Below are 23,010 nucleotides of genomic sequence, written 5' to 3' on the forward strand. Positions count from 1 at the left end.
GCTGTTGCTCCCACCGGGCAAGGAAATGCCAGACTTATGCAGCATTGCAATCTTTATTGGATCATGCCGACCTGTGCATTCTGACTACACCTGACCACTTGAACATGACTGCTTTTTATGCTTCCTGTCTCCATGTGCCTGAAGCTCCTGGGGCACATTTCTTTGTATCTATCTGTTTGACCTTGTTTTTCATGCTAGCAGCTACATTCTGCAGCTTATCATTGCTGGAAATTGCATTAGGGTGGTGTGAAGGCCTCTGAAGCCGATGTGATTGATTTTTGGAAATTATATCATTTACATTGATGAAGGTTTGTGCTTGACCATGCATTGTGACCATTTTGAAGAACAGTAACACAAAAACATCAACCAGTAAACATTACGACACATAAATCAGAGAAAATAGAATTATCGTAGCAACATGACAAGTGGTCACCATCTTTGTGAAATTTATCAAAAGCATGGAATGAGCACATCAAAGGCCTCTAAAATCCTCCATAACAAACAAATTCATGAAAAAATTAACAATTGATGACTGACGTAAACAACCTATTCAAGTCATCAATATTCGATTGGTGCCATTTAACTCAAGTTTTAAGGGCAATTTTGACGTGTGGATTAGGAGAACCCCTCAGAATTTCAATCAGATGACCTTGTTGGCTGATCATTTCAACGAAACTTGTCAAATTAGAGAAGGGCTTTTCCCAAGTAGCAGATGGAACAAAGGAGTCAAGGAGATACTGTATATTGAGGTAAAAAAAAAAATCAGGTTATACTGCTTCACTCTAATTTGAAGAGGTTTTCCAGCCAGATGTCACACAAAAACTTTCCACAAAAAAGCCTCTCATAAAATACTCCATTTCTACAAAACAAGTCATCTGATTTTCAAAATTCTTCAGATTGAAGGAGCATACAGATCATACGTGTGAGTGATTTCATATCACGTTGTGCGTCAAAGAAATATTTGTGCAGATCCAAACTGTTCCGATAAGCTGCAGTATTTCTGTGGCTCTGTATCTGTTCAGGTAAGATGTGTGCTCAGAAATGTACAGTATTTGTTCGGATCTGATAAGAGTAGAAACTATTTAGGACAAATTTGATCTGCCAAGACTTTTACAATGTGCCGACAAACTCTATTCATTGTTCACACACTAAATGCTGCGTTATATTAATATTCTCCTCTTATTAATAAACCCACTTTGACTGAGATTCAACATTTCCTCGCTTCTGCATAATCAGAGGAAATAAGTATGAGGCCCATCTTCTAACCGCCTGTATCAGGGTTACAGGATAAAGTCAATATATTCAGCAAAATCCAAATAACTTGCCTTGAGCGCAGTAAGTGGCACATTTGCCAACTTAATTTGTGGAGTGTGTGGTTAAAAATGTGTTTATGCTTCTAAACACCTGAAATATTGAACTAAATGGTATAATGGGCCTCTCACATGCTTAAAAAGCAACTAGAATGAGCACAATTTGGTGAAGGTTGTAATTATGTAAGCTTGTGTCACTCAAAATTAGTTGAACATACAAAGTAACTTGAAGATTAATACATTTCTTACCTCTGTAGACATTATTAAGCCTATGAAAAAGATGTGCTCCGTGTCTATGTTTGTTCGATTAACTTAATATTACATATAATACTTAATATTTGAATATCTTGAGCCGAATTTGGGATATGGGCAGCTGTACATTTAATAATACAACTTATTAAAAAAGTAAAATATAAAAAAATCATGAATACTTGACTGTTTAGTGATTCCATGTTGCACAGTATGTTTCTGAATCTTGAAGACTTTCAAGGTACTTAAATGTATTGAGTTGCACTTGTAAATACACATTGAACCTTCATCATATTCAAAGAAACTTCAGAAAACTCAAGGTCAAGTTGCGTGACTTGATAACTCATTGGAAACTCAAAGCTGTTTGAATGCAATTTAATTAAAAATATAATCCAATCTTATGCTAGCAGAATCAAGGCCATTCTTTTATTTAGCGGGGACCTTATAACGAGTCTTGTCATAAAATGCTTGAAAAGTATCATCGGCCAGAGCAAAATAACACAAACAGAAATTCAAAGTCACCAGCATGGATAACTGTGACGTGTGTATTAAGAATGAACTGAAATATGAAATACGAACTTTGACAGTTAAATTCTAATAATATGCACTCACTGGCAAAATCATAGAGCACAGATTTATAGTAATACATAAATACATGCATGGTGGTATTTAAACAGATCTCAGTATGATGCAGTACAGTGCTGTATACTACAACCACAATAAGAAAGATCCTGTTAAATGAATATGTCTCCAACAATGTCCGTCAACACTCAATATCATTTCCTGCACAACCACTGTCCGAGGTGCTGATGCTGACAAAATTCATGTTTACCCAACACAAACTTCCCTATTAGGGTGCGGCAGCTGTTCAAAAACGCAAAGCTGATTATCCTACCATCATTGGCCACTGCCTGGTGTTGCTAAAATATCCGCCGTGCATCATTTAATCATGTGCAGACTTCATAGTCAGTTGCCGAAAATCCACTTCTGTTTGTGAGTCAATGTTTGTATATTGCAAGACATGAGGAACAACAAGCCAGCGGTGCAATTTGTTGACGAGACGTTCCGTCCTGAAAACCTGAATAAAAACCACTTGAAAGTGAGCTCTTGAGAATTATTTTTAGCAGAGACAATTTCGTCCTAGAGGTCAAAGGAGACACAGTCACATAAATAAACCCGTCAAAAGATGATTTGAGCTTGCTGTTCATCCACTTTCTACAGAAGCAGAGATGGGAAAAGGCTCAAAGTTTGAAAAATCAAGCTGCAACTCTGCTTTCAGATGACAGCCGGTTAGGAACTGCCAAGACTCGCAACAAGACTCCAAAAAGGCTCCAAACCAGCTTCATTTGCACAGTGCGTGTAGCATTACCGAAAATAATGTCCTGACCCCAGACCAGCACATCGAGCTACAACGTCAGCCTCTGGAATCGCGCGCTGTGCGAACAATGCCGTCCCTCCTCTCACTGTTTGCAGCACAATACTCATTAATCTGCCTGAGATGCCACTGCAGCACCGCCACTACGGCTGGCGCGAAACACCCGTGTCACGAGCTCGGGCCCGCATTGACGCGCGGCGGCATAGTCCACGCGGGCATCGACTCCCCTTCCTCAACTATGGCCGGACGCTGAAAGGACCAGAAGTGCACGAGATAATGACTCACGGCATCGCTGTGATACACCCGACATCCGAGGGCACCGCAACAGATGGCTGACTGAGTTACGACAGGGATGCGGTGCAACGAGAATGAGAGGAATCCTGAAAGTCAACTCCACTCACCTTCATGTGTACTCATATCTGTGGAGAAAGTGGGTGAAGACAGTTCAGCGACAGTGGGTGGAGGTTGGTAGGGAGTAAGCTGATAAAACAAACCCCAAAAAGGAGGCAGAGCGTGTGACTGACAGCGGAGGAGATGTGGTGAGAGAGCAGCTGATGACAGGACTGAATGGAGGCAGGATAGATCGGAAGAGGCAGAGTGAGACTTGAGCAGGTTGTGGCGTTGTTGCAGGAGAGAGAGTGAGAGAGAATCAGAAGCGAGGCGAGTCTAGACAGCCTTTCCGAAGGATAATCTCCACGTTAGGAACACACGCCGGCCAATGAGTGGCTGTCGGTGTGCAGAGAGGGTGGACGTGAGAGGAGGAGCTAGCCAATGAGGGTGGAATAGTGCAAACATGCCAGGTGATTTTCTATCTGGATGGCGAGAAGCGCTTGCTTGATCAAGGACATTGAAAGCCACAACTTGTCATTCTAAAAATAAAAAGTGGATCACTATGATGGCAGCAACATTGCGGATCCGTTAAATTCTGCAACTGAACTGGGAATAATAATAGTCCATTTGATTGTGCAGAACTGAGTGTTCATGAACTAATTCACTGCCAGCCCAGGAAAAATGGATCTTTGACGTCTATAGCCGTCAATGGCAGTGAATGAGATTATAATCATGCATTATTCAGCTTGAATTGAAGGAAATTGTTGAAAAATGTTACCAAAACACCTTTAACCAAAATGCAATAGTCTTCTTTGAAACATCACAATGTACCGTCTTTCCACAGATTAAATATGTTATTCTGTTTAATACTGCGTTAGTGGAATATGAGTTAAGCAGCAAAATACAGCTGTTTTACCCATCTCTGGAGACAGCCATTTTACCAATTGTTGTCGACCGAGCTGTGATTGGTCATTGCCTGAGCCCTGAGCAACTGTGATGTCATCTTCAGTCGACAGCAAGTGGCAAAATGGCCGCCCCCCGGAGATGGATAAAAACTGTTGCATTTTGCTTCACAACTCGTATTTCACAATGTAATAATAATCAGAATGTCATGTTTAGACTGGTGAGGTCACATACAGGACTGTCTCAGAAAATTAGAATATTGTGATAAAGTCCTTTATTTTCTGTAATAATGTAATTTAAAAAACAAAAACAAAAATGTCATACATTCTGGATTCGTTACAAATCAACTGAAATATTGCAAGCCTTTTATTATTTTAATATTGCTGATTATGGCATACAGCTCAAAATATTATTGTCAAGATATGTTTAAGGTTGAATTCCAATTTAAATCACGAAACTCGAATAATTTGATTGCCAAAACGAAACAAAAAAAGTCGAAGCTAAATCTCTGCCTTGAAGCTTTGCAGTGAACACAGATGGCAATGTGTCTAATGCAGACCAGAAAGTGTGTCTATGATTTTAACAGCACAAGTTATCTATGTTCGCAAATGTATTCTAATACCACCATCCACTGGTCAAGAATAGCCACAGCCCCCTTTAAGTTGCTTTATTTAACAAAAGGTTTAGTTCTTTTTTTTTTTTTTTTACAGTAATTTTAACAACAAACATCATCATTAAAACAAAAGCTCCTTGAAGGAGGTGATGATGTTGACGTTGCGCCATGTGGTGACATTGTCTTGGTTACACGGCCTCATTGCGCACGACCGCACGCCATCTCAACCACAATTGTTCCTTTCAATCACACATTGGGAACACACATTGGGAACAGTGTGCCTCTATGTCGCTCCGTCTTGTCGACCCAGCGGGACCTGAGTCACAGCAGGGTCGTCATTCTCCAGACAAAAAGCAGAGTCCGGTTCGCTAATGCTTAACAATAATGTGAGAGGAATACTTCACTGCCTCTGCAAGAGCCTGGGCATGATTAACTAAGCAGTCAAAGGTGTTTGTTTTTTTCCCCTTTCCAGACCACAACTCTGTAATATTTTATAATGCATGACAGATTTAAATCCATCTAATCAAATGATTTATCCCTCACTGATCCTTCCGCAACTTCCACATAACGTCATCCCAATTCATCCATATAATCAAACCCAAATGTTACTTACATACATGACTGATGCAAAGGTATTTGTATGAGGTCCAGTCTCCTCCTGCTTCTCTCATTGATTTTGTGCAGTATGTCTGAGAGTTGTGAGCCGGCGTTCCCGTGGCTCCTCTCCCTCTCGGTGCCCCAACTGGCCCTGCCTGCTCCAAAGCCTTTCTGCGTCAGATGCACCTGCTGACTGACTCTGTGCTCCGCAGCGGGGGGGCGCTGTCGCCTACAAGCCAAGTGTACGCACGCAAACACACATTCTGTGCAGTGTTATGATCAGTCAGGCTCCCTGTGCAGGAGGAGGGGTGGTGGTGTTCAAGAATGACAACAACAGCATGCATGACTGCAATGAGCATGTCTGTTTCAACACCACCTCCAAAACCTCCACAGACAAACACACACAAAAATGCACACTAACTCTCATTTGGTCTCACCACAGCCACTTGACTTTGCCCAAACATTTTATTGACAACTCCTGTTTTTCCTCTGTATAAAAGTGCAACAACGGGATTTTGTGCCTGGTAGCGTGCTAACATAAGCAAGCACAAGGATGCAATTGACCAACTGAAAGTTTCACATAGAGATGACAACATTTTCAAATATGTGTTCAAACAGACTTCAAAGAATGTTGCAATATGCATACCTTGATATAAATAAAGTTCACTGTTGCATATAGGTGACGTGAATGAGTTTTTGGCAAGTAATGCGGGTGAAGAATACTGTAGTAGTGCAGTAAATGTACAATTTGCTGAAGAGGCAGTTACGCAATTGCTGTTTTGACTGTGACCTACTCATAAGTGCCCGTACTTAACATTTTGCACGCTAAGATTAGATCGAAATGATAACACCAATTTATTTTTTTTTAAATCCTCGAACTCCAAGAATTCCTTTGTCAGGTAAACGAATGGTCAAAACAACATTGATTTCAGCTACAAGACAGTAGGCTTCTTTATGGAGGTGAAATGCTCAACAGTACCACTATCAAGTCCATTAAGAAACGCATAAGAAAGCTATCCCGTCTCCTACATTAAACCAGAGTTTGGTTCATGGCAGACTATTATCTCGCTGCTACCTTGTCATCACTCTGCAGCACAACCCTTCATTTTATTTGACACTTCTAACTAGACTAAGTGCAATTTCTGGAGAAATTGCGTGGGAATGTTGAATGCTAATTGCTGATTGCTAAGATTTGAATGCATGTGGAATGCTTATGAAGTAAATTGGGAGAATAATTATGTAATTATAACCTTTGCCAACGAGCAGTATCAGACACCTGGTAAATTAAATTGTGCAAATACTGTAAGTAATGTGGAATCACACGATATATACCCCAGGAGGTGTGAGTTTTTGGAGCTAGTTGAAATTTGAACAACGTAAATTGTATTATGTGGGATTTGTTACGCGGCAAAAAAGTGTGGAGGATAAAAATCACAATAACATACGTGGGAATGCTTCAGCATTCCCACAACTAGACTAAGTGCAATTTCTGGAGAAATTGTGTGGGAATGCTGAAAGCCAATAGCTGAATGCTTATGAGGTAAATTCAAAGATAAATTATGTGAAAATTACAGTTTTAATTGAAGTTGAAAGACAAATGAATAAAAAGAACTGAGCATTATCACAGAGCTGGTAATGATGATCAGTTGTATGTATGGACGTGGGCGTTGAAAGTGTGAATTGGAAAAAGTTCAATGTCAGTACCATTGAATATGAATGGGGAAAAGTTGATATTTAACGTCAAATTGTGCGAGTACTGTAAGTAATGTGGAATCAGATGATATATATATACCCGTATATATATATGCGTGAATTTTTGAAGCAAGTTGAAATTTGAACGGTGTAAATCGGAAAGTATTATGTGAGAGTTGTTTTTTGGCAAAAAAGTGAGGAGAATAAAATCTGAATAACATATGTGGGATGCTTTCAGCATTCCCACAACAAGGGATTTAACATTAACGGCAATATTGTGATATCACAATATTAAAATTGTCAAATTATCGTCATCAGCATCACAATATTAAAAACAGCATGTTAATTAAAAAAGTGAGGTTGTATTCCATTTGTGAAATTCTAGCACCCGCTGGTGGTTAGTTTATTAGTGCAGTTCAATTTTTAATTGGGAATGTTTTGGCCTTTTCAGAATTTATGAGGACTGATAGCATTTTGTAAGTGTCTATTTGAAGAAAGGGTCAATGTGTTGCATCAGTTACAAACACAAATGGAAGACAAACATAAAAAAAAGTGAAAGTTTGGACTGATTTCTATGTGGCCCATAGTAAGTGTCACGTTCTAAACAATGGAACAGCGCCGGCAGCCTTAGCAACCAACAGGGTCGCCAACCACGTTACAACAGCAAACAATCAACTCGGCTCCACAGTGCTGAGTAAGTTATGTTAAAATAGTGTTTTAAGGTCAGCTCTCTTTGGTTTCACTCGCCTGTTCCCAAATGGCAAAGTGACTTCTCACTTTGGACTCTTTTACGTAACACCACTGTGTGTTTGTTTGTTTGTTTGTTTGTTTGTTTGTTTTGAGAGGAGGCTTCAAAGAGCATCCAAAATAAGATGATGCACAAGGTAGGCTACAGTGTAACCTCGAAAGTGGAACACATTAATCTATTGTAGGGGAAATGATTTGTCCAACTGTTTGGATTTTGAATAGGGTGACCACTGACCAGACATCTTGGTGTAAAGCAGTGTTTCTCAATTCCGGTCCTTGGGCCCCCCTAGCCAGCCTGTTTTCCATGCCTCCCAATTCCCAATGCAGCTGATTCCAATGACAGCTAATCAGCCAGCTCTGGAGAAGGCTGATAACGATCCTCACCTGCGTTGCAATTGGGAGACATGGAAAACAGGCTGGCTAGGGGGGCCTGAGGACCGGAATTGAGAAACACTGGTGTAAAGTGAGACAATCCCGTTTTGAACTTTGTGTCCCGAGTTCCGGGCATATTTTGTCCCATGTTTATGCATGTTTTTTTTTCAGGGTTAGGGTTCAAGTTTATTTAAGGCACTAAAATCAGAATAGCCGCATGTTAACTGAAGTTGCAGGGGCAAGGGGATACAATATTTTTTTTCTGTGTGTGTGTGTGTGTGTGTGTGTGTGTGTGTTAACTATAGTAAGTTCCTCAACACCTGGATCGAGCAAAGAAAGGTTGGATAATGGTGAGTTCATTGACCTGTCTAGTGCTGTTGAACTGTCAACCAAGATAGCGAAAGTAATAACACAACCACCAGCCACCACATTGGCAAGCAATTAAATTTGTTCCACGTAGTTCCTGGTGAGAATTACTGTCCCAGTTTTTAATTTTGAAAATATGGTCACCCTCATTTAAAATCATTTTTCTACTGGATATAATGAAGAAGAAGAAAAAAGGATAAAAACTTTGGGTCAAACTGTTGCCATCATAACACCTGAAAGGCAGGGTTTAAATACATACTATTCTGAGTTTTAGTTTTGATGACAAATGAACAACGTGCCATCCAGATGGGAAGATTACTGTTTGGATATGAAGCTGCCTCACACAACACAGACGAACACAAAGTAAAAATAATAAACGTGGAGTCAAGTTTGTTGACATACAAAACATGCTGAGGACAATTGCTTGCGAGATATGTAAAGGCCATGCTAGATCATCATTTCAAACTCTGGATTTTTGAGCAGCTTTAGAGACATATTTTTCCTAAATATTTAGCTTAGATTTGGGTCTGAATTGTGAATCCAGTGCAGCCTTTGGCTTAGTTTGACGTACATTTTGTTAAAGCATCAACACAGACACACATTCATAAAAACAGTTCTGTAGACTAATTCTTATCCTCTGACAACAATCTTCAGGTATTGACCAACACTGCAGGCCCCTTCTTTCCATAAAACAACTGGCACAATTCATACCATACCTCCCAATAATTCAGTCTTCTTGAAAAAGTCCAGTTTTTAATCTTGTTCTCTCTCCTGCCTCCATGTTCTCGTATGTCGGCGTCATCTTACCCTGCAAGTTCTTTTCTGCTTTCCTCGCCTCTATCGCCACAGTCCAGTAACGCTTCTCTTCCAAGAATCGGCAGCGGTACCAACTGGAAAGCTTCACGCCTTCACCCCCCTATCCTCCTTGCTACCCCCTGAGTAGGTTGTGTGTGCAACAGAGAAATGTTAATCTGGCTCTAGGCTCACAAGTACAGCAGCGCCTTGGAAGTTCAACATACCAACGTGGTTCTGCAGAGCCGAGACCGGTAATCTAGGATCGACAAGGCTGGGCATGAGCATGTGTTAGTGGGGAAAAGTGGCCTGTATATCGAGTGGGTCATCAAAGACGAGGTGCAACGTTGAAAAATGACATTTCATAGCAAAGCTCTGGGGATTGAGTGAGTCCCTTCCAGCTTGTTCCTCCTTCCACACAACTGCCAAATGACTTCATGAGATGTGATTCCGAAATACCTTTAACAAATGTTAACGTATGACTGTCATGTTACAAAACCCAAGCAACTGAAATGTGATTCGTGTGAGCAGAGAGTCTCGCTGGTGACTTTGAAATAAACATGGCAAAGTTAGAGCGATTCTTCCAAGAATAAGTCAAACATACAAAGCATTACTAGGTGTCTTGGTTCTAATTTTCCTTAGAATGCCGACCATATTTTAGGTACAAAGAACCTTGCAGTCACCTCATCCATGGATAGTATCTGTTATGTCAATAATACAAATGTCACCTACAAACAATTACATAAAAATCGTCCTGTGATTGTTCCTTTCAGTAATGTAAATTGTAGGAGTATTTAAAAGACAGTTGATTTGCGTGGATTTGCATATTAGTGGGATTTTTTTTCTCTTTTTTCCTCACAACATGCTTTTAAATATTTTGTATGTTCGTTCCCCCCCCCAATTTCCCCCATTTTTTTGTGGAAGGCATATACATTGAATGTTTGTCACAATTTTTTGAGGATTGTTTTGGCATTGAAAAAAGTAATGTTTTCAATGCATTTCAAACACCATCAATTATACACAGAACTTTGCAATTGAGCTATATACATATATATAAATAACTTAATCAATCATAAAATAAAACTGTTCCCAGGTTTCTAATTAAAACAAACCCAAGTATGTTTTCAACTCCTACTGCAGCATGGTGCAATGTGAATAAAGCTTCCCATTACCACATTGAGCAGCAGTGGAGCTGTTTTGAGACAAGGACTAGAATATTACTTTGGATGTAAAAAAAATAAAAAATAAATAAAAAATAAAAATAAAATTTAAAAAAAAAAAACAATTGCAAAGCACCCTAAGACCCCATTAAGACTGTATTTTCTCTTGTGGATGCAGCACTTCATCATGTGGCTGCTGAATTACACTTGTCAATTGTTGTACATATATATACATGCACCACATGGAAAGAATCCACAATACCCCCAGGGGACGTCACAAACGGGCCAAAACTTTATTTACTTAGAAATTTACTTGGTCTGCATGCACTTCATTGCCGCAAATATTTGTATTCAAAAAGTAAAAAATAAATAAATATATATATATATATATATATATATATGATTTGTATTTATTTGCTATGTTATAATGACTAGTGATAAAGTATATATGCTTTGCCAGATCTGAGAGGAAACGCATACTTACATACACTGCCACATGTAGCATATTCTTAGTACCTTCGAGAGGCATTCGTGACATCTGATGTCTGCATCTACATAGTAGACAGACAGTCATAAGAGTAAGTGAGAGAGAGAGAGAGAGAGAGAGAGAGAGAGAGAGAGATAGAGAGAGAGAAGGTTCCCTGCTAAGCCGGATCTATTGGCCTGTGCCCTCCTGCTCCTAATCCTGGCTTTCAGCACATGACCCAGCTAACAGTATTAGGGGGGCGCTTTGATTAGGCCTGCTGCCGTGAGCACAGAGTGGCAGAAAAGGCTGGGAGAGGGCACCCGAGGTCCTGCACAATGCAGCAATGGCTTCCTTCTGCTCAGACGTGGACGCACTGCCCGTATTAACTGCATTTAAATTTGCCGCGCAAGGGCTTCTCACGGCCGTTTAAGCACGAGGCCGGCCGGATTAGGCCCGCCAGTCAGTCAGTCAGCGGATTAGCGGCACACTGTTATTTTAAGGTAGAAACGAATTGTAATGCTCAGAAACGTGCAGCTAGCATTAGCCAAACTGAACATTTTGAGCCACACATTTTACGATGGTTCACACTGGCATTTTTTCTTATTGAAAAGCATTGTTTAATTTCAAGCAGCAGCATTTACGCAAGATATAATTTCTTGTGATATAAAAAATTGGGACCAAGATAATAATTTCAAACATTTTTTTCACCATCAAAGGTATGGTTAAAAGGATTTGTTTTGGTCTGTCCGGGCAGAGACTGAATGTTTTCCTTCCAGCAAAGCTACAGAGGCAAGCAACAATCAATGGCATATGCAAATTTTGCTGTGCGAACCCACACTGCTGATTGGTGGGCTGGTTTCACGCTCATTTCTGGTTGGCTGCTTCCTCGGGCCACGGAGGCAAGCTATTATCAGTGGCATATGCAAAATTCGCTGCGCGAACGCCCACTCCTGATTGGTGGACTGTTAACGCAGATATTTTAAAGAGTTTGCGTCCTGTGTCTTGTCTGTATATGCAAATTTGGCTGTGCGAACGCGCGTTCCTGATTGGTGGGTTGCTTTCACGCTCGTTCATGGTTGGCTGATACCTCGAGCGTCAATTTTGAATGTTGTGTTTACAAACAGGAACGGAAAAACTTCGGACCATGTCTTTAAAGTAGTGATAGACCGATATGGTTTTTTCAAGGCCGATACCGATACAGATTATTTGTAGTCAAGTCGGCCGATAACCGATATTTCAAGCCGATATTCATTTGCAGTAAAATGGGGAGGGGGGGAATTCTTTCAAACTATATATAATTTCTCACTGAGTAACAAATTCATGTGAATGCAGCTCATTTGGGGTTTTTGTTAGGGTTCGTAAAAACGTTTCAAAAAGATTTTTGCGGTGAAAAATTGTGTGAATATGTTCCAAATGTGTTTACGACAAATAAAAACTGACTGCGAACATCTTACAAATCCTGATGAAAGCCCCAAATTCGCTACGTTCGCAAGTATCCCCTGCTCAGTGAGCTTTATCGGCCTTCAGATTCAAAACATGGCCGATGCCGATATTTGTCAAAATGCCAAATAGGGGCCGATTATCGGTCTATCCCTACTTTAAAGTGACCTATAAATTGTACAACTCAATTGAAACAGCTTTTATTTGTCCTTTCTAGCGTAAGCCCTTAAGCTTTTATGCTTTTGACTGCTATTTTGAAACCGTTCATAATTGCCTCCACCTTGCCAAAGGCCTAACCGAGTTCTGACTGAAGAACAGCAGCTCCAAAGCACGATGCTGCCATCATACTTTACTCTAAAGGTGTTTGGTGATAAGCAGTGTTGGGTTTGTTCCAAACACACCTTTTGGAATTAAAACCAAATTGTGCAACATTGGATTCTTCAGACCATAACACATTTTCCCATGTGTTTGGGAAACTTGATTCCTGTCCAATGAAACAAAGGATGACATTTTGGAACACTGCCATATCCTAGTTATAAGAGGGTGTTCCCACAATATTTCAGTTGTTTATTTTTACTTCTCGAAAATTATTTCTCTTAAGTCCATTTTTTGATACTGGTATATAAATGTTTTTGTTTTTTTTATGGGATCAGTGGTTTGAAGATTTTATAACCACTATACATTGAGCTGAAATGAATTAAACCATACCAAAGTCCATTTGCTCTTGAACATGGTCTGGCTGATGGTCTGTACTAATACTGGCTTCAAATCACATGTGAGTGCGACATGGACCAAAGACACAGACCAGTGTTAAAATGACAGCAGGGTGTGGATGACAAAATAAGACCAGTTCTTGTCAAGAAGATCCTACAGTTTCTCACATGACATCTTAAAACCTGGACATGTTCAGACTTGTATAAAATTTGTTGTTGAATCTGGATGAAACATGGTTGAATGGAGCAGATGCTGACCAGGGTAGACAAAGAATACTCTTTAAATTGATGTATAACTATAACTATCTATAACTGCTTCAAACATCAAAGCGTATGTAGGAATGGAATAATGTTTATTTGTTGTGATTGTATTGTATTGTATTGGTGTTAATGTTTTATGTTATGTTATGGTTGTTTTTTTGTGTTTCTGTAAAGCGCTATGTGACAGCTCAGGCTGTAAAGCGCTATATAAATAAACTTGAGTTGAGTTAAGTTGAGTTGATTTGAGAGGCTTGCATGCTGATATCTCATTTATATTCACTATGATTTCAAATCGGAGACTTTCTCCCGCTCTAATGTGTATTAAAAACTGTGGCCAGGAAGTTGGCCATGAAACTCAACAATTAGTCTTTCATAGTGACACTATCAGTGTTGCACAATCACGCACGAATCCTCCAAAGAATGCACTCATAATCCTCACAGGAAACAAAACAAACAACAAGCAACCAAATCCTCAGTTGTTGCCATCTCGACACATCCGCACATTGACAGGAAAATAACAGTATTTGATTTCATTTAGTGCTAATGTGTAAACATTTTGTCGACGGGCTTGAAGCTGAAGCCTCCTCAGCATTAGCGGTTGCGGTCGTTTACCCTAAAGCAGTGGCACCATAATAATAACGTGTGAAACATTATGAAGATGTCATCAGCTGTTCAGCACGGAGGGAATCCTGGAGAACTTGCACGACATTCAATCCTGCTCCCTCACTTCGCCCGAGAATAGCCCCGTCACATTTGAAGAAAACCGGTTTGCTCTTGCATGTTCTGTTACATCTCGGCTTCTAACAGAAAACAACTTGGCTAGAAGTGTATTTTCTGGGCTGTGTTCTAAATTGATTCTGATATCTATATTTAGAGTATCATCAAATATAAAAAGGTCAAATTAGGTAAATTAACTGCATTATTTGAGCAGAATGAGCATGAGGAAACAGTTAATAGTCTACTAATCATACTCATAGCTCAGTATGAATATTCTTATTAATTCTTTAGTAATAGAGAATTGGCCAATAATAGAATCAGCTACAGTATTTAGAGCTTAATCACATGATTCAGCACTGGCATATGATCACAAGCTTTCTCAGCATGGCACCAGTAAGCAGACAAAAACAAAGTTTACTTGCAAGCTGGGTGCTTTTCTAACTGTATTTTCTATCAACAACAATACGAACCCAAAGAAGAATCACTAAGACACGACAGACAGACAGTGTAAGATCAACGGATGTGTTTTATGGTCCCTTGTGCCTCGTAAAACAGCATCTTGCTTGAATTTGATCATATCTTTATGGCACTATTACAAGTTGCAGAATTGCGTACCAAAACAGAAGTTAACAGTTTAACGATTGTTCTTCGGTGTTTCAATCACTTCGTGTGTACCTTTACGGCGTTTAGGAGAAAATGCAAGTTGTACTCCATGTTGCATGAGAAATGGATATGATTAAGTACAGATCATGTAGGGACATAATATGACGCTATATGTAACAGATATTCTGTAACATGCGTGTGATGGGATTATGAGGATGTGTGGTCAGTTTAACTGTTTAAATCAGGGGATGACTGAAGTGAGCTCAAATTCTGATTTGTTTGCTGAGCTTATGTTAAAATTCAACTTGTGTGCATACGACATATCTTCATTCCTCCCTTATCTTGAGCCATGTGCAATAAATTGACTAGTGAAGCCATTGGTCTACCATGCTAATCCCCATCCTCCAAGGTTGCCTCTTGCTGAATTTTACCAGACAAACTGCCCCACCTTCCAACCCCGCCACTGCCTGAGGTGTCGCATGTCTGTCGCTTGCGTTCGTTGCTAAAGACGTCGGCGGCAGGAATGATTTGGCTGGAAATAGCAGCGTGACATGAGCACTGACCAGCGATCCAGCTGCTCATCCTTACATGGAGCCCTGTCCTGGCCCTACAGTCAAATTCGGTTTGGACCAGTACCGACGTGACAGTGTGAACCAAAGGAGGCAGGCAACACAACACAACACAACGGCACATTTGTTTTGCGCAAGAGCAGCTAGTTCAAAATGGACGCGACAAACCTGAGTTATTGACTCGAGAGTGATCACACAAGCCCAGTTAAGAAACAATGAAAAGAAAATACATTTTTAGGCACCCAATGGAAAACTGGTCTACTCTGCAAATTAAGACTAGCATACTCCCAGATTCTGAGTTTTGACGGGGAACAATTTTCCGAATTTGTTTGACATTGTTTTTTCTGTATGCACTCACAGAAATATTTAAGCCGAACTTTTAAGATGTATGATTTACGGTAATTTTTTTAACATAACCAATTCATCAGCCTAATCGAGCCTATTTATTTGAAATGCATAATCCTCAGGGTAATGTATTTAGTATTAATAAAGTATTACTTTTTTTTTTTATGTTTTTGGGATGTCTGCATTCAGTTGCATCCCAAAAACATGAAAAATGAAAATATAAAAAATTGAAAAAAAAAAAAAAAGAACGTGTTTTGCAGCGACGATGTGCTATTTATCGTGTATAGGTAACCTGATTATTATACAATTTAAACAATATAGGTTATGCATTTTAAATAAATACTCATTATTATTAATTTTTACTATACTTTATTAATACTAAATACATAAACCTGAGGATTAGATATTTAAAATAAATTTGTTTTATTAGACTAATGAAGATGTATTATATAAGATTTATTTGGTTAGTTTGTGTTAAAATTCTCTAAAAAGAAAGAAAGCAAGAAAGAAAAGTAAATGGGAATTTGTTGTGTAAAAAAAATTCCATAAACCTTAAGTTAGGCTTAAATATTTCTGTGTGGTGTGAACGCAATCGTGAAGACTTTCCAAAAAAAGACAACTCATAAAGTGGAAAATGGTAGTACATTACTTATCTGACTGTACACCAAGAATAATGGTTCCCATCTTAGACTTGCTACTTTTTTCCCCCCAAACACTCAAAATGACCCGAGGCCCAAGCGGTGAAATCATGACTCATTTGTGTCAACCAAGCCCTGGGCGCTCCCGAACAAATATATTTTAGAGGAAAGAGTTTTTTGGGGGGGGTCCTCACTGTATTCCACACATGAAAGTGACTCACAGTTTAGCAGTGGGGCTTGTCATTAGCATGGCTAACACCACATCGGCAAACAAATGAGATGCTCTATGTGAGTGTGCTTTATGCGGACCGTGCAACTCCCAGAAGGTCAACACTAAACAATGCAAACGCCCTCCAGGACCCAGTCAAGAGGGTGAAACTGAGCCAAAGACACAACGGGAAAATATTCTTTACTGTCTACTTTTTAGTAGAAGACATTTTCTATCTAAATGAATACAATATAACAAGAAAGGAACACAAACAGGAAGCCTACCGTCGCCAGCATGACAACACACATACTTAAATGATTATTACCGTATTGTATTATGTATCCAGAGAGAAAGAGACTCACACATTTGAATCAACAAGCAAGAAAAATGACAGCGGTAGTAGAAACAACAGTGGTAATAATTGTAAACTGGCCACTTAAAAGGTTTACTGGAAGCAACAGCATGCAAAAACCACAAATATTTAACAGACTTAGAAGCCCATTGGATCCAATTTAAGGCTGAGGCAAAGATAAACATGGGCTTTTAAACAACTGATTTGCTAAAATGGTTTTTGATTAAATTTGACTCTGGCCCTGAAGTCACTGAAATGAAAAATCACCAAAGCTGCGAGTTATCACTATTTGTTTTCAGCCTCTTTCTGTCACCAGTCACAGCTTGCGCCTTTTTTGATGCGCCGGCAAGCATCTCAAGATGGTCTAGTGGTCTACCATATGAAAACGTGACTTTTCCAAACGTCTGCATAGCGGAGTTCGTCAAAAGCGCTCTCACCACATATTAAGGGCAAGAAAGGTTTATGGCAGCCAGAACAAAGGAACGCTGTAGTACATATGCACAGGCATACATTATATCAACATACACATAGCATGACCTTTCCACCAACGCTGTCATGTGATGTTGTCATCGCGATGACAGTCAACGACATAACAGCGTGATTGTGCTCCGAGGACGAGGTGGGACGACCAGTGAAGCAGACTGTTCTGTGACACTGCCAGACACGAGCAACAAGAAGCCCGCCAGCATCCCGCAGTATTGTCATGGAAACCAAAACAGAAATCCACTGCCTTTTCTATAGATCTCCTTTCTTTCCTGTTCTAAATGTGTCAGCCTGTAAGACGAAGGTCATCCATATTTGCCTCGCGGTAAGAACAGCAAAAGCTCGACATATACAGCAACTGGTCCAAAAAAAAACACCAATACACAAGGTCATACCATAACCTTTTCTAGCTAGAAGATGTTGCTTAAAAATGAATACAAATGTCTGATCCTTAAGTGCCCTTCGTGACGTCCCCATGAGAATCACTCAGTCATCATGAAAATTTTGGGTAAAATTTGGATAAAACGAGTCATTCTGATCATGTATATTCTACTGTCACAATCCTAATGAATGTTTTGCATGTACCTGAAACTGCTGTTTACACTGTCATCACAAGGAAATTGTGCCTTCAAAAAAACTGACGTTTTCAGTGATATTACGACCAGCATTTTGTCTTTCTTCAATGAAAACAGTGGATCGAATAAATATTCAAACTTATGTTTCATAACTGTCATCATATGATGTGTGTAATGAAGCTTGATATTGTCAAGCTTAACATGTCTACTCAGCCTTGTTAAATGTCAATAGCTATAAAAACGATTCAGCAACTGGAAAAACAGGTACACGTCAAACTGTACGCGCTCAGCTTGCTAACTAAATCGCCTACTTTGTACAACAAAGAATTTTAATGGAAAATCTCAACTTTTGGGAGTTGTAATGGGGATGTAAAGGGATCATATTTTGATATTGACTACTGGAAAATATTCACTGCAGAGAAGTCAGAAAGCAACAAATCAGGGCAAGGCGAAAGTATCCGTTTCACGATTAGAGGAAAGGAGTTACAGGTCTGACAGGACAAACAAGATTTATCAGAGCAAGAAATAAACAGAAGACAACCATTTTCAAGTGCAGAAGTTGAAATGTCTGACACTTGTCATTTCAAGTTCAGTTGCTCTGTTCGTGACATGGTTTGTTTGGTCAAGTCAAGTGTGAATGCATCAAACAAAAAGTGGATTTTGGTCCACTTGCAAGTCAAGTTAAGTATGAACAGCTTAGAGGCATTTTGTGACATCCCAGTCGGACTGCTGCTATCAAATATTTTCAGACCAGAGTGCCCATTATCCCATTGATTAATCTCATCATCATCAGCCCCGCAGTGAGGCATTTTGTCTCCTTTTTCGTTGGTGCTACTGCTAGTATAAATGGCAATTGTTTTTCTTTGTTCAGTACAGAGCGAGCAGCCATTAGTCTATAGGCTATGTTACGACACAGAACGCTTTGCAAAGTAAACAACAATGGTGGTGATTGTACAAATAAAGTTCCTACAAAATGTATTACACTGGAAATTATTTATGAAAACTGACTCGACAAATAAATCACATGGTGCAAACTTGTCATTACAGTGTGCGTACGAAATTGTCGTTGGCTTTTTGTTAGCTGACGTTAGCAGCAGGCTATTAACCAGCTAAACACATTAACCAGTCTGCGTGTTGAATGAGCCATAGTAAATCATTCATGAATGTTTTTGTTTTGTGTTTATTTTTGTTCAATAAAGTGATTGAAAGTGCACGGGTTGGCTTAACCACTTTTGGGGATGCTATGACACTAATTAGTGGTGGTTGGCTATTTCAAATTACCATGTTTACAGTACCTTGTGTCTGTAATCATTGTTTTGCTATCATGTAAGCCAGCTCTGCTTTTTAGTGGACATATTTAAACTTTAACTTCATTTTAAGTGCAAAATAATCCTGAACTTTGGACATTCTCGGTCTTTTACGGTTCCCATCTGGCTTTCTGGTTCTGAGAAACCTAAGAAATCCATTATTACGTTCAGTACTTTAAGTGAACAGACAATGAGCCGCAACGTTGGAAAGTTCCTCTAATGTTTTAGTATGCAAGTGTACTTGAGAAAGCTCACCTCCATGAAAACTGGTCTGACTCTGCATTCTCAGTGTTGCGTTGAACATGAAAACATTACACAATGTACTCTCTGCACCCGACCGCCCCTAATGCAAATTAATTCTTTGTCAACACTCCATTAACAGCCCTAACACATAACTACCAAAAATGAAAAAACTGCTAATTGCTCTCTGTTGTGTTGCTGGGTCCAATGGTGAAACTCATTGACGTGTTCTCAGCTGAAGCTTAGCGAGAAAGTTTCAAGCTTTTTTTTTGTCTTCACAAAAAGGTCACAGAAGATTCACGTACAAATCAAATCAGTCTAATACCTCTATGTGAACCATGTGATCCCACTCGATTGCTATTTTGAATAAGGCTCATCAAAAAGGAGGGCAACATGCACTTCTATTTAGTTTTAGTCGAAGGGTCCGAAAAAAGGAATTGCTTCAACATTACTACATATCTCGTCATGCATGAAATGCTGCAATGACCGCGTGTGAAGTCATCTACATGTATTGCAAAGATAATTATACTCATGTTGCGTGTAAAACTGGTTCTGACCACTCTAATAATAAATTCAGGATTCCAAATAGACTATTTTAGATTCACAACGGAGGGTGCTGCATGCAAAGTACTGATACAGAGGAACTTAGCTCATACATACTATCTACATTTATTTATGTATTAGCTTTAACATATGCAGGATTTCTATACTTGAGCACATGTACATACATTTTGTATGCGCAATGAATGACTCATTGCAGTGGCATATTTGGTAGATGAGTGGTCGGGTCGGCTCATATGGAAACAACACTAATGATTAATTGCCTTGTCCACCAGTAGGCCACAAGTTTGCTTGTTACAAATAAAATCACATACGTTAGACTTATTCGAAGGAATGTTGTTTAAATGTGTCACATTTTGCTAACCTGTTGCTATATGAAGTCTTTGACGATGCTATTCAGCGAGCTGTTAGGCCACATTATATATCACACCAGGCCTTACAGACTTTTTTTTTTTTTTTGGCTTGACATGACTGGAAGCAAAATGTGTCCTTATCTCACTCTAACTCTTTCGTCCTAATGAGCTGCGAAGGAGTGTGAAAGCTTGTGTCCGTTTTTTTCTCCTTCCCAAGTTCCCAGTCTGAACACACGTTCAGGACTCGGGAGTCATGCTTTTTGGGAGGCGCCGCCCACTATACAGAACACTGTGGCTCAGACTACTGCCTTTGTTACGGTCACTCTTAAAATATTGCTTGAAAAAAATTAAAATAAAAACACAAAATTAAAAAAAAAAAAACATTACATTGTGTCATGAAAAAGTTTCTGTTCCTTTGTTCTTTGTCCTTGTGACCATTAAAGCTACTGAACGCAGAAAATTTAATTGTGAATCATTACTGCCACTCGTGGCCAAAAAATGAAACTGCATTTTCCCTTCTTCACATACACAATGCACACATGACATCACAAGTCGAAAGTAAAAAATGTATAAACCAAACCAAACATCGACAGACAGAATGCGGGAAATTCAAACCCGAATCCTGTCTGAAAACGATTGGTCAGAGGATTGCAGGAATTCCCATTATGAACAGCTAAGGTGTTAATCTACTAATTAAAAAAATTTCCGGTTGGTTAAATTGTTAAATAAAAAGGCTATTGTAAATATATTTTAGGGTAAATTGTTACAAGATGCAACAACAATAGCCAGTCTTTTTCAGTTGATACTGATCAACTTAAAAAGTTGTGACCTGCCCCGATTTCTGATCACTAAAGTGTCTCTAAAGGGATACTTTACTTACTTAGCCATTTTGGGCAGTCAAAAATTAATATTTTGCCTATAATAAATTTGATATTTTCATTATTTTTCATGTACAATTATTACCTTTAAAAACACATTTAACAACTTGCTGTCGACTGAAAATGACATCACAAGGGCTCACGTAACCAATCACAGCTCAGCTTGAGAATGTCACATGACCAAACCTAGAAAACAGGGGAGCTGTGATTGGTTATCTGAGCCCTTGTGATGTCATTTTCAGTCGACAACAAGTTGCAAAATGTGTTTTTAAAGGTACCATTTCTACGTGAAAAATAATTAAAGTATCAAATTAATTATAGACAAAATAGTAACATTTTATTGCTATAATGGGCTAAATAAGTGAAGTATCTCTTTAAGTTCTTACCAACTGTAAATTGTTAAAATCAAGGTGCTTACAATGCCTGAAGTTGAATGTGTCTAAACTCACAATTCATAATTGACCAAAAAAGAGAAACATACGACTGTAATGTTCTACTTCAATCCAAAGCTCCGGCGAAATCACCATCACTTGTTACCAAAGAATACATATTTTAACATTTGACAGCAAACAACTTACACTTATAATGCTTCGATTTATAAGTTATAGATTGAGTTCTATACTGTATTTACATACCAAGAGTTTAACTCCATATGGATTTACGTCACACAGATACTTCACTAAATGGCCTGCAGTTAATAAAGGCTATTTGATGGCTGTAACATATTGTGTTGTAGCTGAAGAGTAACAGAAAAATCCATGCATGAGCGCACACAGGCTTAGAAAGCATCTGGGCAACGACAAACTCGTCACCTGTGCGCACAAAAAGAGGATCTGCTCAACAAACATGGCTGAAAAGGTGCGGGGAGATGTAAATACATTCATTATGACTTAACTGCTGTTGAAGAGATTGATGTTTTGCAGGAAATAAAATGGAAGGGGGAGCAGCATATTCCTCATCTTCATCATATCAAACTCACTCACACCGCTCTTTGCATCGCATAAAGCAGGTGTGTTTATGTGTGTGTCCACATAAGTGTTTATAAAGACAGAAGTCATTCATCTACCTATCTTATCAGAACATGATTTCATGCCGTTTTAAAACATTTATGGCTTGGCAAGAAACAACAATCTGTGTCTTGCAGTTCTGTAAAAGTTTCTGAGTGGCCTAAAATATTTCTTTCTTTTCAGACACACCTTTTTCGATAGGTACAAACAACAGAAAACCCATTGGTGCCCTTTCTTGCGCTCTTATCATTAGGTGATGATTAATTATTAACTCACAAACTCCATACTGACCACGACTTCCCCCTTCTGTTGCAAAACTGTTTTTTTGTTTGCGTGCGTATTACAAATAATATGATTTCACTCCATTTCATTTGATCAAAACATCATTATGAAGTGTTCAGTTGTGTTTGAAATTATGCAAATAAAGAAAAATCTTATTGATGACCAACATAAGGTGTACCTGGAAATGTTCAATTTCATTTCAGTCAGTAGCCAGCTAAATACAGTACGTGACTACTTTGATTGTTCATCACAATAAGATCTAGCGCCATACAATAGTCCTGCTATAAATAGACTATAATATTTCTGCATTTTGTGATTTTCATGCTGCTGTACGACGGATTGTGATGCAGGGTGTTCCTGCTATTCTTTCCACCTCCTGAATACTCACTCCTTTTGTGTGGTGGAAAATCTATCATGTTGACAATGGGATTGGCTCCCTCTTTGGTAGGAGGAACATAATGAGTGTCTGGCTTCTCACAGCAACAGGGACTCCATTAAAAAAAAAT

The 23,010-nt window shown here is 39.1% G+C and overlaps 1 protein-coding gene across 8 annotated transcripts in view; it reads right to left on the minus strand.

Moving 5' to 3' along the window:
• Window positions 1–23,010, minus strand: part of slc20a2 (solute carrier family 20 member 2) — a 50,540-nt gene that overhangs the window by 25,967 nt on the left and 1,563 nt on the right. The window contains exon 1 of one of the 8 annotated variants that reach the window (XM_077520596.1): window positions 9,362–9,476. The exons of 4 other annotated variants lie outside the window; for them this stretch is intronic. The gene's annotated coding sequence lies outside the window, so the exon portion shown is untranslated. Of the gene's footprint in view, window positions 1–3,335; window positions 3,599–5,393; window positions 5,539–9,361; window positions 9,477–23,010 lie in introns of those variants that run through there. 3 more of the 8 variants (XM_077520595.1, XM_077520597.1, XM_077520594.1) reach the window with 3 other exon arrangements.

The sequence above is a fragment of the Festucalex cinctus genome, chromosome 5 (assembly GCF_051991245.1).
Source record: "Festucalex cinctus isolate MCC-2025b chromosome 5, RoL_Fcin_1.0, whole genome shotgun sequence".
Lineage (NCBI taxonomy): Eukaryota > Metazoa > Chordata > Actinopteri > Syngnathiformes > Syngnathidae > Festucalex > Festucalex cinctus.